This window comes from Camelus bactrianus, chromosome 26 (assembly GCF_048773025.1).
Source record: "Camelus bactrianus isolate YW-2024 breed Bactrian camel chromosome 26, ASM4877302v1, whole genome shotgun sequence".
Classification (NCBI taxonomy): Eukaryota; Metazoa; Chordata; class Mammalia; order Artiodactyla; family Camelidae; genus Camelus; species Camelus bactrianus.
Window position 1 is genome coordinate 2,186,570 of NC_133564.1, and position 14,323 is coordinate 2,200,892.

Here is a 14,323-nt window from a genome sequence, read left to right on the forward strand (position 1 = left end):
TCTTCCATAAGATTTCCTGTGGAAAATTCAATCCCTCATTCAGGAAGGGGCTGAGCAAACAGTCTGATGGAAAACCTTCATACACTGCAACACAAGAAAATGAAAATGACAGTGAGCAGCCCGTGAAGCTGGCAGACACACACAGCTCACGACTGTGTTCCCGCCATGACTTTCTGTAACCAGCAGGGAAAATGTGCATTTCAAGAAATAGACATAAACACTTTTCAGGACCTGAGCACATAATTTCCCTTTCAGGGTTTAGTGGGCTTCCATTTAATTCTATGAGAAGTGTTTAAAACAACAGAACAACAGCTGAGGTATGGTTTAAAGTAACATTTGTCTTAGTGAAAATAAAGCCAGCTGATTGTTATCATTTTTACTTTATTTGATCTCACTCTCCTACTTTACCTCCCCAACCTCCTCCACAAAATGATGGTGAACGTCCCCTCCTGGGTCAGAAGGCTAAGTAGAAAGTACCAATCACATGGAGGTGTGCTTTGTTGTTTTATTTTTCAAAAGAAACATGTTTCATTCATGTGATTTAAAATTAAGATCAAGAAACAAACTCTATTCAATGAATGGTAGCCAACACATGTCGTCATAGCTGCTCATCAGGTTTGGCCCCACGTTACACACATTTACATGGACATGTGACATGTGCTGTCATGGGACATGGTGAGTGGGGACAGGGTCTCTGCTCTCACAGGGCACACAGCCTGGTGGGGGAGGCAGTGTTCAATCATTGCCTTTTTTTTTAATGTACTTACAAATTATGGGAAATGCTATTTAAAAAGAACAAAGTGAGTCAATGAAAGTGAAAAGTTCAAGGACAGTATTTAGGTGAGGGAAGACAGGGAACCTCTTTGAAGAGCTGACACTCCACTGAGACCCAAAGGACAACTCCGGTGCTGCAGGTGAAGGGCAGGGACACATTGATAAAGGGCTGATATCCAGAATACACCAAAATCTCTTTAAACTCAACAAGAAGAATGAATAACCTGCTTAAAAAATGAGCAAAATGCCTCAACACACACCTCAACATGGAAACTAGATGCCAAAGAAATCTATGGAAACATGCTCCACAGCATCTGTCATCAAGGGGCTGCAGACTGAAACAGCGAGTTATCACTGCACACCAGTCAGAACTGCCAAAACTCAGAACACTGACAGCACCAAACGCTGGTGAGGATGTGGAGCGTCAGGAATTTTCTTGCATTGCTGGTGGGAATGAAAAATGGCCCAGATACTTTGGAAGACGGTCTGGCAATTTTTTACAAAACTAAACGTACTCCTACCATATGATCTGGCAACTGTGCTCCTTGGTGTTTACTGAACAAAATGGAAAATTACGTCCACACACAAATCTGCATACAGATGTTAATAGCAGCTTTATTCATAATCACCAGAACTCAGAAACAACTAAGCTGTTCTTCAGTAGGTGAATGGATAAATAAACTGTGGTCCAGGCAGAAAATGGACTATTTATGGTGTTAAAATAAAATGAGTTATCAAGGCATGGAAAGACATGGAGGAACCTTAAATGCATATTACTAAGTGAAAGAAGCCAATCTGGGAAGATTCTGCAACTGTCTGATTCCAACTGTATGGTGTTCTGGGAAAGGCAAAACCACAGAGACTAAAAGATCAGTTTCTGTCAGAGGCTAGAGGGGAAGGAGTAATGAATGAGGTGCAGCAAGGAGCATTTTTAGGGTCACTAAGACAGACTACTCTGTATGATGCTGTGATGGTAGAAACGTGTCATTGTACATATGTCCAAACCCACAGAGTGCACACCACCAAGTGTAAATCCTAGTGTCAAGTATGGGCTCTTGGTGATGATGACGTGTCAGTGTAGGTTCACCCATTGTCGCAAATGCACGCTCAGGTACAGGCGTCAATAGTGAGGAGGCTGTGGGGACAAACTGCAGTTCATACACCCAATCCAGCCCCAGCCACTGCTGTGAATAAAGCTCTGTGGGTGTGTGGACTGTCCGGCTGCTCTGGCGTCTGAACAGCAGAGCTGAGCAGCTGCACCAGAGATCAGGAGGTTTGCAGATCCTGAAATATTGACTCCCAAGCCCTTGACAGAAAAAAGTCTGCTGTGTCCTGCTCTACACGAATCACAATTCACCCTGTTGAGACAGGAGAGCAGGGCCCAAACAAGGCATGGTTAATCGGACTGAAGCAATGTTTTAGTCCCAAAACCTTTGTTGAAGTCCTGCAGAATCAGTGACAGACTGTAGCCAGGAAGCGTCTGCAGAAGGAGTCGGTAGCAGGCCTTCCCGCCAGGCTCCGGGATGCCGGGGGCCACGCGCTGCACGGGGGCCACCCACTTGAAGAAGACGGACTTGCAGTGGAAGCCGATCAACTCATAGAGCTCGGAGAGGATGCTGCACTGCTGAATTCTCTCCTAGGAACGCTGAAGCACAGGGAAAAAAGCAACAAGCATCTGAACGAAACATGTAAGTGAAAAAAGACACGTAAAAAATGTTTTCCCATAAAAGAGACCTGATGACACAGGAAGGAAGAGGAAGGCTGACTTCGTGCACTGATGGGACTGGATGCAGAAATGCAGGGAAGCAGCGCTGTGCAGATGCTCCAGACCCCCTCCGGCCCCACCTATCCACGTTCATCCTGTCCTTTTCCTAGAAAGGCCTGTATTCCCTGAAACAGAGGAATCTGCTCCCTACACATGAGACGCAGAGAAAGGAAGGAGCAAAAGAAAGGGAAAGTAAAGGAACAACATTTCATCTAGACCCTAGGGTTTGGGCGGGACTTTCACCAAACACACAACCTCTGAAAGCACAGAGCACACAGTGAGAGGCTGACAGAGTGACTGCGACTTCTGCTCCTTAAGCACCAGCTACCTGGCAGCACATGCTGTGCCCGTTACTGAATCATTACAATCATCTCAGAAACTATTACTACCCCGGCTCACAGGCAAGGAAATCTGAAACTCGGGGAAGAATTATTATCATCCTGGACAATGTCCCACGACCCAGAATTGTCAGAGCCTCCACAGACCCTGGACTAAAATTCTCCACTTCACCACGGGCCCTGAGCCTCAGGCTGAGGCCACATCAGGCCTGCACGGGCCCAGAGCACGAGTATGTGGGACAGGGAATGGTCCCACTCGAAGTGCCAGGCCAAGGCCCTCAGAAACCTATGAAATGAAACCAAATCCCCAAACTCCTTTCCAACCCACTGCCCTGTCCGGGAGGACTGCTCGGCACATCTGCGCTGTCACCTGTGCACAGGCTGAGCAAGGGGCCCAGACAGTGACGTGACGTCCCAGTGGAAGTGGCTAGGAGGCCGCTTCATCACAGGACAGACTCTCCCGGCTTCCAACGTTAACTCTCCATTCCATTTTCAACTGGAAAGTAAGTTTAGACTTCTTTTCCTCTCCTAGAAACAAAGAGAGTGGTAATATCAGCAGGAAACTCAAGACTGAGGAAGAGTCTCCTGGCCATCTGGAAGGATAGGTCGGGGAGGGAACAGAGACTGGAATCAGAAAGACCCGTGTTCCAGTCCAAAGTCTGCACGTCACTCGCTTTGACAGTTTACTTATTAATAGAGGTGAAAAAATCTAATTATGATTGTTGGGAAAACTAATTGAAATAACGTATGCCACTAGCATACGTATAAAATCCTTCATGAGTGTCCCAGAAATGGAAGTGATCGTGGTTAGTTACTGTCTGCCAAGTCTTGGGTGCTACGCCCACATCAGCCAGCCAGAGATGTGCCAGAGAATGCCTCACCAGCTAGCAGCCTTCTCCAACTTGGAAACTCACAGTGTCTGAAGAACAGGCAGTGGTGGATGCTTTGGGACACTCTGGAGGTAACATTCCAGTGATGACTTTAAAAAGCTGGGGAGAATTTAGGGGACCATACAGTTCAAATACAGAAAACACATTCCATGTCTGCCCACATTCATCTCTAGCCATGATGATTCAGAGAGGAAATACATATTCAAACGTACACCATTTTCCCACATAAGTGCATCAAAACAATTTGGAAAGAATGTAACTTTCTTCTCTAGATCACACAGCGGGGATTACAAGGTTTGTACTGAGAGCCCTACTTGTAAAACATCTGCTAACATAACTGGGTCCACTATCAGTCCATTCAAAGAGAAGGATGGAAAAGAACAAAGCCAAGCTAATACGCTCCGGTTTTTGGTGGGTTACAATGTCACAAAGGAGATGGACAGGTCATCAAGGAACCACCCTGCCGTGATCACGGAGCCGGGCAACGGGGTGGGCTTCAAGATGTATGACGCAGCCGCAGCTGTGCCCGCGCTTCTAGGCAGGTATCCAAAGTCTCTTCGACATGGCGTCCAATGCTTGTGCCCACGTCCTCATCACCTGAGATGTATTTAAGAGAAATGAAAACTAATAAACGGAAAATACCTTTGGTGGGCACACCGTCCAAAAAGCAAAGTCACAGTTTGACAACTGGCCATCCCGGTTCCCTGGGATTCATTCTTGGAGAACCTTAAAAACCACCCCTCTGTCCTCAAGAAGTGCTGCCTACTTGTCCTATCTTTGGCTCAGGGATACAGCACGTTCACGTGAACTTCAATGTCTGCACAGATTTGACTGTCTTTCTCCAGGTTCATTTGTCCATTCTGAAGAGGCCTGAGTTAAGTCCATTTTCTGTAAGATCAATTCCCTCCAGTGAAAACTCATCGAGCCTGCAATTAAAAGCCAAATGAACAGGACTGTCCTCAGCTAAAAAGTTCACCCACCCTTCACTGCTTTCTTAATTTCCTTTCCTAGCTAATTGCAACAGACTAAAACCTCCCTCCACCCAGCTCCCCAACTATGTCAAACAGAAAGTAAGGTCCATAAAAGAGGAGACAACTCCATAGTCACCTCTGAATTCCTAGCATATACTAATGTCAATAAATAGAACTATGATTATGGCTTCTTTCCTTTAAAACCTTTCTGGTTATTTAAATGAGACCTTGGAAGAGAGCTGTTTGGGTCTAGTATCTTGATCCAGAAGACTCAGGAGGCCTTTTTAGGAATGGCTGTTCACTGTTTCATTCAAAACACAACTTCTCATTCCGGGAGGAGCTGTGATTTTCTGCCAGGAGATTGTGGTCACTCTCATGCCAGAACAGCTTTAAACTAAATCCTTACTTTGGATTTGTTATTTTTCCCTGCATCCCCCAAAATTGACTTTCCTTAATTTCTTGCCTTGAGGAATGATATTTTTCTTTCTTTCTAATTAACCCTTTATTAAACAGGATTCTCAGGATGTGCTTGGCCTTACATAGGATGAGCCATCCAACTCCCAGTGTGAGAGGCCCGGGGCTCACCTCCCGCCCTCCTGCCAGGGCAACTAACACTCAGTTCAGGAGCCAACCGGCACCCCAGGGATTCTAAGTCTCACGTATCTCCCAGAATCCCTGCTTTCTGATATGACTTGGATTCTGAGGATTTCCCCTCACTTTCTTGAAAATTAGCTGTGCAGCTTGAAAGATGAGGAAGGAAGGATTTATTTCTTAATCAGAATTTTAAGGAACTTGTGTAATGAACGTTTTCACGAGTTTCTAGAACACTCCATTGCCGAGACAGAAAACACAATAGATATTTTCTAAACTTAGGTATCATGTGCATTGTTTCTTTGCTTTTGTTTTCTTAACTACTAACACACATTTTTTAATTAAAAAAAATAAGGCCCGAAATAGGATAGAAACTTGAAGGGGCAAACAAAATTTAAGGGCAAAGAAAGAAAAATGATAAGTACTCTACAAAGTTAATATAATACATACACTATGGATCAGATCAGCAATTCTCAGTAACAGCTAATTGAAACATGACCATGAGGTAAAACGTCTCTCCTGTCAGGAGATGACCAACAGATAATAGAATTAAAACAACAAATTAAAATTCTAAGTCTGGCGAGGTATAGAAGGCTACCAGCTAAATGTGTCTACTTCTGGAAAAGAGGGAGGCTCACCAGCTCTTTACTGTGGAGCCTGAGCCTAGGGGAGGGCGGTGAAGAACCGCCCTGTAAGTATCCAATTAACAAAGTGGGTTATGAATAAAGAGACGTGAGCTTTGATGACAGAGATGATACTACTATTCACTTGTCCTGTAAAGAATACTTCACGTTCAGCGATCAATACCTCGGCGTCCTCAGGGATTGAGATTATAGGAAAATGCACAGCCCGGGCCCAGACCTCCTCTGTGAGCTCGTGACACTGCACTTAGATGTCTCAAGAGCAACTCCAACTCCACCTGAAAAGAGCTGACTTCACGGTGCTCCTCCCATAGCCGTCCTGCCCAGGGCCCCTGGTTGGGAGGGAAGGTCTCTCTGACCCTCCCAGCTCAGGCCCATCACTCACAGATGTGACTGGACCCCTCCTTCAGGGCTCAGATTTCCTCAGTCACCGAGACCCACCACCGACACCTGACCTACCAGGTATTCACAGGCACTCCCTCAGCACTGACTTTGGGCTGGGGACCACGCTGCACACTGTGCGAATGTTATCTCACTGGATCTCCACAACAGTCCTGGGAATTGGGTACATCACTGCTTCAATTGATTAAATAAATTGTTTCACTTCCTTGAGTGCGTCATCAAAAGTGACACGTCTACTGAGCCACAAACATGGGACTGAAAACCACTTGAAAATTGAACACTGCTACACCTCGCAGCCACCCTACTCTGATTCGTCACATCACTTTCTGCCGAGCCTACTGAATGTTTGCAAGCATTCTACAAACACAAAAGTGATCTACGAGAGCACCCCACTCCCCTAATTAAAATCTGTCAATGATGGTCCACTGCTCTTCAGAGAAAGCCTCACCAGGCCTGAGCACAGCCCAACGGCCCGGCATCCTCGTTCCCTGCGCGGCCACGCCACCTCACCCACCACGCAGCACAGTGCCGTGTCCAGGACTGGGATGCTGACTCCGTACAACACGGGGCTCGTCTCACTCTAACAATGATCACCCTCTGCAGTGGTCACCCTCTAAAATGCTGACTCTCAGAAAAATATTTTCTCAGGATGAATCAATATCTTTTTCCTTACAACTTCCAGTCATTGATAATGAGCTCCCCCAAAAAGAGAGAAGACATAATCCTCAGTCTCCTTATCTGTAAAGTGGGAATAACAAGGAAATATGTAAGGTTTTCAGAGAAATAAAACTCATGTGAGTCTGAGGGACAATTCCCAACATACAGTAAGCACTCAATATGGGCTTACTTAGTATTAATAAGAATATGTTGCATTCCAGCAACCTTAAATCAATGATTTATGGCTTTGTCCAACAGACTACTGACAAACAGTTGGACGAACCCTTTTGAGCTGATCAGCACAAGTGTATTGGGAGAGGTAAGCGCTGCCTCCAGTTACAGCTCAAACTCTTACATGTTGTTTGAGCATTTAGTTGTCGTTATTGAATAAAGACAGGTGTTCTTTAGTCAAAGCTCCTGAAACATAAATCTTCAAAGATAGATACAAATTAGGTTTCAAGTACAACATTCTCACTAGAAATTATTTGAAAATGATAGTCTTAGCTCCTCTGTACATCAAAAGGGCATGTTCTTAATGTATCTGACTATATACACTGAAAGGATTGTTTAAAAGAAATTAAGATGAAGCCATCCTAAATAAGTTCTCAGTATCATCTGCACAAAGCCCCAACCAAGGGTCTCATTTCTCACTTCCACATAGGTGTTCAGGTAGCTTAACCTGGGTCTTGGTTTTTTAAAACACAGGGGAGGGAAGAGTTGTGGATAGATTTATGAAGCAAATATAAACCTAGTGTATTTGATGTGTAGGAATCCTAGAAATAAACAAATTGATATATAGTCCCACCCTTAAGAAGCTCAGCCTTTCCATTTACAACAGCATTAAAAATAAAATGGGAGATACATTTAACAAAAATTTACAAGATTTGTACATTGAACAATTTGAAGTATCACTGAAAAAATTTTAGAAGATCTACATATACGGAAGACATCCCATGTTCATGGAATAGTAGACAATATTGTTAAAAATGTTAAGACTCCCCAAAGTGATCTACAAATTCAGTGGAATCGCTATCAAAATTCCAGCTGACTTCTTTGCAAAAATTGAAAAACTGATCCCAAATTTCATATGGAAGTGCAAGGGGCCCAGGACAGCCAAAGCTATCTTGAAGAAGCAGAGCAAAGTGGGAGGACTCACTTTAAATGTTACTACAAATCTATAGTACTGAAGTCATTATGGTACTGTCATAAGTTTGGGTACATAAATCTATGAGACACAGTAAAAATTCCAGGGGGGAATCTTATATTTACAATCAGTTTTCAACAAGTGTGCCAACAACACTGCATTGAAAGAATAGTCTATTCAACGAATGGTGCAGGGAAGGCTGGGTATCTGCAGGCAAAAGAATGAATTTAGAATCTGAAACCCCCTATTGTATATAACAAATAAAAATTAATTGAAAATGGATCACAGACAGAAACGTAAAATCTAAACCTATAAACTTTCTAAAAGAAGACATAGTATAAATCTTTGTGGTCCTAGGATAGGTTATGGTTTCCTAGATACAATACCAAGAGCAGAAGTGATAAAAAAAAAAAAACCAGATAAACTGGACTTCATCAAAATTAAAACCACTTGTTACAAAAGACATCATCAAGAAAATGAAATGAAAGGGGAAGTGGGTAGCTCAAGTGATAGAGTGCATGCTTGGCAAAAAATAAATAAATAAATAAAATAAATGAATAAATCTAATTACCTCCCCTATAAAGGAATTGTCTTAATGTTTAAAAAAAGTAAAGTGGAATGACAATCTGCAGAATAGTAGAAAAAATTTGCAAAGCATATATCTAATAAGAGACTAGTATCCAGGATATAAAAAAAATGTTTACAACTGACCAATACAAAGAAAATCGACCCAATTTTTAAATTTACCAAGGAATTAAATAGATACACAAATGGCCAATAAGCATATGAAAAGATGCTCAGCATCACTAGTCAAATCAAAATCAAAATGAGATCTCATTTTACACCCACTAGGATGGTTATAATCGAAACACGGACAATAACAATTGTCGGTCAGGAGGCAGAGGAATGGGAACCCTCAATATGCAGCCATTGGAAATGGGCAATGGTGCAGCTTCTTTGGAAAAGTCTGGTGTTTCCTCAAAAGTTTAGTGTTATCATATGGCTCAGCAATTCTACTCCTACATATAGGGTCATCCCTCAGTATCCTCGGGGGATTGGTTTCAGGAACCCACCACCCTGGATTCCATAATCCAACGATGTTCGAGTCCCTTTACAACCAGCCATCTGGATCCATGAAGTGGAAACTACAGATATGGAGGGCCAACTGTACAGCCAACAGAATGAAAACATATTCTCACAAAAATTTGCACATCAATATTCATAGCAGTATCATAAAGAGTAGCCAAAAGTTACAAACAATGTCCATCCATCAATGAATGGGTAAAAAAATTATCAAGAATAGTCCCAAAAACTTTTGGTCATTGAATCTTTGACAAAGGAGGTGAGAACATACAATGGAGTAAAGACAGCCTCTTCAGAAAATGGTGTAGGGAAAACTGGACAGCTGCATGTAAATCAATGAAGTTAGACTACTCCCTCACAGCACACACAAAAATAAATTCAAAATGGCTTAAAGACTTAAACATGTAGACAAGACACTACAAACCTCTTAGAAGGAAACGTAGGCAAAACATCTGACATGCATCTCAGCAATGTTCTCCTAGAGCAGTCTACTCAAGCAATAGAAATACAAGCAAAAATATACAAGTGGGGTCTAATTAAACTTTCAAGCTTTTTCACAGCAAAGGAAACAGTAAGCAAAACAAAAAGACAGCCTATGGAATGGGAGAAAATATTTACATTCAATGAGACTGTCAAGGGGTTAATTCCCAGAATATATAAACAGCTTTTACACTTCATAAGAAAGAAAAATAAACAATTCAATCCAAAAATGGGCAGAAGTGCTAAAGAAACTTTTCTCCAATGAAAACATACAAATGGCCAATAGGCACATGAAAAAATGTTCAATATCATTATCAGAGAAATGCAAATCAAAACTACAATCAAGTATCACCTCACACCAGTCAGAATAGCCATCATTCAGAATTTCACAAGCAATAAATGCTGGAGAGGCTGTGGAGAAAATGGAACCCTCCTACACTGTGCTAGGAATGAAGTTTGGTGGAGCCATTGTGGAAAACTGTATGGAGATTCACCAAAAGACAAAAAATTTACTTCCCCTATGACCCAGCAATCCCACTCCTGGGCATATATCCAGAAGTAACCCTAATTCAAAAAGACACCTTCCCCCAAATATTCACAGCAGCACTATTTACAATAGCCAAGACATGGAAACAACCTAAATGTCCACTGACAGATGACTGGATAAAGAGGTTGCAGTATATTTATACCATAGACTACTACGTAGGCATAAAAAAATAATAAAATAATGCCATTTGCAGTAACATGAATGGACCTGGAGAATGACATTCTAAGAGAAGTAAGCCAGAAAGAGAAAGAAAAATACCATATGAGATCGCTCATATGTGGAATCTTAAAAAAAAAAAGAAAGAGAAACTTATCTACAGAGCAGAAACAGACACAGAGACATAGAAACCAAACTATGGTTACCAGAGGGGAGACGGTGTGGGAAGGGATAACTTGTGAGTTCAAGGTTTGCAGATACTGATTATGTATAGAATAAACAGCAAGTTTATACTGTATAGTACAGGGAAATATGTTTAATATCTTATAGTAACTTATGTTGAAAAAGAATATGAAAATGAATACATGTATATTCCTATATAACTGAAGTGTTGTGCTGTAAACAAGAAACTGATGCAACATTATAAACTGACTAGACTTCAATGAAACTATTTTTAAATAGACCAAAAACAAAAAAAAAGAAAAAGAAAAAAGATATTATTAAACCAAAAGAATAAATTACTGTTTCAGGCTACAACATGGATGAACCTTAAAAAGTATGCTGAAGTAAGCCAGACACAAAAGGACAAATACTGCCCTTTTAGGTGAAGTGTATCTAAGTGTTCATTGTACTACTCCTGTAAATTTTCCGGAAGTTTGAAGTCTATTAAATTAAAAATAAAGTGTATTATTCATTAAAAACATAAAACGATCCCTCACAGGAGGGCTTTAAATAATAAATGAAGAAATGCATGTAAATCTCCTGGAACAACACTTTGCACGTCCACAGACAGTCACTGCTGTCACTGCCACTCAGAGGTTGGTACCAGCGCTGATGAGAGCTGCCTCCACTCGCTGCCCTGCAGACAGTTGTGAGGGCCTGGGGTCTGACAGGCAGGGTGACCTGGAACCTGAGTCAGACACAGCAATGCCCCAGACTCTGTGTTACCCAACTTTCTTATACAAGCTGCTACATGTAACATAAACACGCTAGTGGGATGTATCTTACAACATAGACAATACAGTCAATGTTTTACAATAAATATAAATGGAGCAACTATTGTACACCTGAAACATATATTGTAAATCAGCTATACCTTTTGAAAAAATTAAAAAATAATGTAAAAATATTATAACTTTAATATCAGTCCAGTTTTTAAGGAACTACTAAACAGCTTAGAATGTATAAAAGCATTTAAGTGTGATGTTTATTTACATATTTATTTACTTTCAGCCTCCTGCTACAAGAGAATTTAAACAATTTTTTAAACACAGCTTAACAACAATAACAACAAAAAGACAAAAGTGAGAGTGAAAAGAAAATGGAGATTCAATACTTAAATGAAACCAGGGGGAGGTAAAGTCATAAAAATGGATGCCATGAAGTCAGGGTAAGTGTTAAAGGCCGACTAGAAATTCAGCTGTAAGATTTTTGGCAGCTAAAGCAAAAAGAAAAAGATGAAGGGGCGGGTGGTAGAGCTCAGTGTTAGAGCGTGTGTATAGCATACACAGGGTCTGGGTTCAAGCCTCAAGGCCTCCACTAACAGATAAATACACCTAATTACCTACCCCCCCAAAAAGAGCCCCAAAGAAAATAAAAAGAGAAATTTGTTTCCTAAAAAAACCTGATATTAAATTTAGATTAAATACTTAAAAAAAAAAAAAGAAAAATAGAAACAAATGAGTGACACAAGCGATAATGCCCGTGAGATAAATCTGCGGTGCAGCTGGCAGGTCCCCATGTCCCACATGGGAAAATCTGAAACATCTTTCACACCACCCAGAGTCATCCTCAGCCTACCCCACCCCTCCCCCTGTTAAATGCAGGAGCACAGCCAGGGCCGGGCCTTTGTTCTCTCTGTGTCATCACAGTGAGACAGGATGGAAGGGGGCAGAGCACAGCCATTCAAGGAAGGCCAAAGCAATTAACATCAAAATGGTGAAGGATTCAACCCCCAATAGGCCTTGAGGCTCAGGATGAAGAGATTTAAGTTCTAGCAGATCTTGAGCTTCATTACACACCCATTGTAATAGTAACATGGTGAATAACAAGCCCCCAGGCACCATGGCAGTCCCAAGGCTAGACAAAAATGGTCAAAGGGTGGGAAATTGCCAACTCCCTGTGAATTCCAGCCCCTTGCCCTTAGGCTGGTCCTTCTACTTATTAGCATATGAAACCACCAAGCCCATGAATACAAGCAACACAGCACTGCCTAGGGGTCACACCTCTCTCTCCCGTTTCAGAGAAGGCCCACACTCTGTGGAGTGTGTACCTACTTTTAATCTGAGCATCAAACCCCCACACATCGTGGAATATCTCTTGCCTTTCAACAAATCTCTCTGAATAAATCTACCTTTACTCAACAGTGGCTTGCCCTTGAATACTTTCCTGCATGAAGCCAAGTACCCACATCTGGCAGGGCACACCCAAGGGGCTCAACCAAAGCCTGGGACACAGCCCTTCTCATGCCCCACTTATTTTTTCTAGTATCAACAGGACTGGGTTGTGAAGGGAGCTCTAAGGCCCCGGCTAAGGGACAGAAGCAGCCCCAAGGGCTCGAATTGGTGGGCAGCCTCTCCCCCAGCAGGGGCCCTGGGGTCTGCCCGGTTCTCTATGTTTCTTTGTTGTGCTGAATCCCCAGCCACAGAGCGTTCTCCCTAGGCCTGTCCCCACAAAACCCTTCTCTCCAAAATACAAGCACATCATGTCACAGTCCTCTTGTTCAACCAGGAAATGTTCAGCCCACTATTTCCCTCCCCAGTAAAGTACCTAACTGTCCTCCCTCCCATCCCACCACTTCTTTCTTTGTGACAACTCTGCACTCTCCACCCACCATCCTGAACGCAGGTGCCTTGCTGGCTGGGACCGAGATGTTTCAGTCTTACACAGCCTGCGTCCTTTCACTTTCCCCTTTCTACCTTAAAAAGCCTTTCCTGAGTCTCCCACCCATCTGATTCTGAACTTCACAAAGTGCTGAGTTTACGGTCACTATGTGCATACATCCCAGGTTTTGACTAGGTTTCCTTCACAAGATCAACATTAAGGCGCTGCATCAAGAAGTTTAAAGAGGCTATTCTTACATCTGAGCGGAGGAGCCTGCATAAAATTTAAATGGCTTTGAATAGACTGTTAACCAGGGACAGAGAGGTCGCAGGTCCTAGTCAACAGTGCCATGAGGCAAAATGTTCTTCAAAGGCTCAGAGTGGCTTCTGAACACGGAGTCGGCAGGGAGGAGGTGACAGGCAGTGAGTGGAGTGTGTGACAGAGATTACGCTCCCCCAGCTGGGGAAGAATTGAATTTTTTTCTAGTTTTCCAAACAATTTCTTACTACCTTTTTCTCCTACTGTCACATACCATTTCCTACGAATTAAGAAAATCAATATCAGTCATTTGGGCCACTTGGGAGAAGCTACACGATGCCATTCACAGGGCTGGGGCATGACAGCCACGCCAGTCTAGGTTGAAAGACCAGTGGGGGTATTTTCACGGTAATCACGGGCATGCAGCAAACTCCCCAGCTTCAATTACCTCATCTCAAAGTTGGGGCCAATAAAACTACCAAGCAAAGTGCGTGATGATTATGGCCAACATCTGTTTACTAGGTAAGTGCCCATGACAGCTGCCGCTTAATGGGGAATGAGTATGACTAACGAGGCCCAGTCTACCTGGTCACACGTGCCCTGCCTTCCTGCCTTTGTGCAGCAGCAGAGCTTGTTTAGCTGAGATGAACGCCCCCAGAGCAGCCCCGACGGGTAAGCTCCCAGCGCTGCACGGCGAGGTCTGTTCCTTTCCTTCTCAGAGCTGATCACAGTTTGCAGTCATCTGTTTTTATGTTTATCCATTTTGTAACTGCCTCCACCCCGGAGTTTTGCTCAAGCAGCAC

At 42.8% G+C, this 14,323-nt stretch overlaps 1 protein-coding gene across 1 annotated transcript in view; it reads right to left on the reverse strand.

The window, feature by feature from the left end:
- Nucleotides 1-487: 487 nt before the first annotated feature.
- The window catches only part of LOC141575159 (uncharacterized), a 115,542-nt gene continuing 101,706 nt past the window's right edge, over nucleotides 488-14,323 (reverse strand). The window contains exon 9 of the mRNA XM_074353779.1: nucleotides 488-2,419. The gene's annotated coding sequence lies outside the window, so the exon portion shown is untranslated. The remainder of the gene's footprint in view (nucleotides 2,420-14,323) is intronic.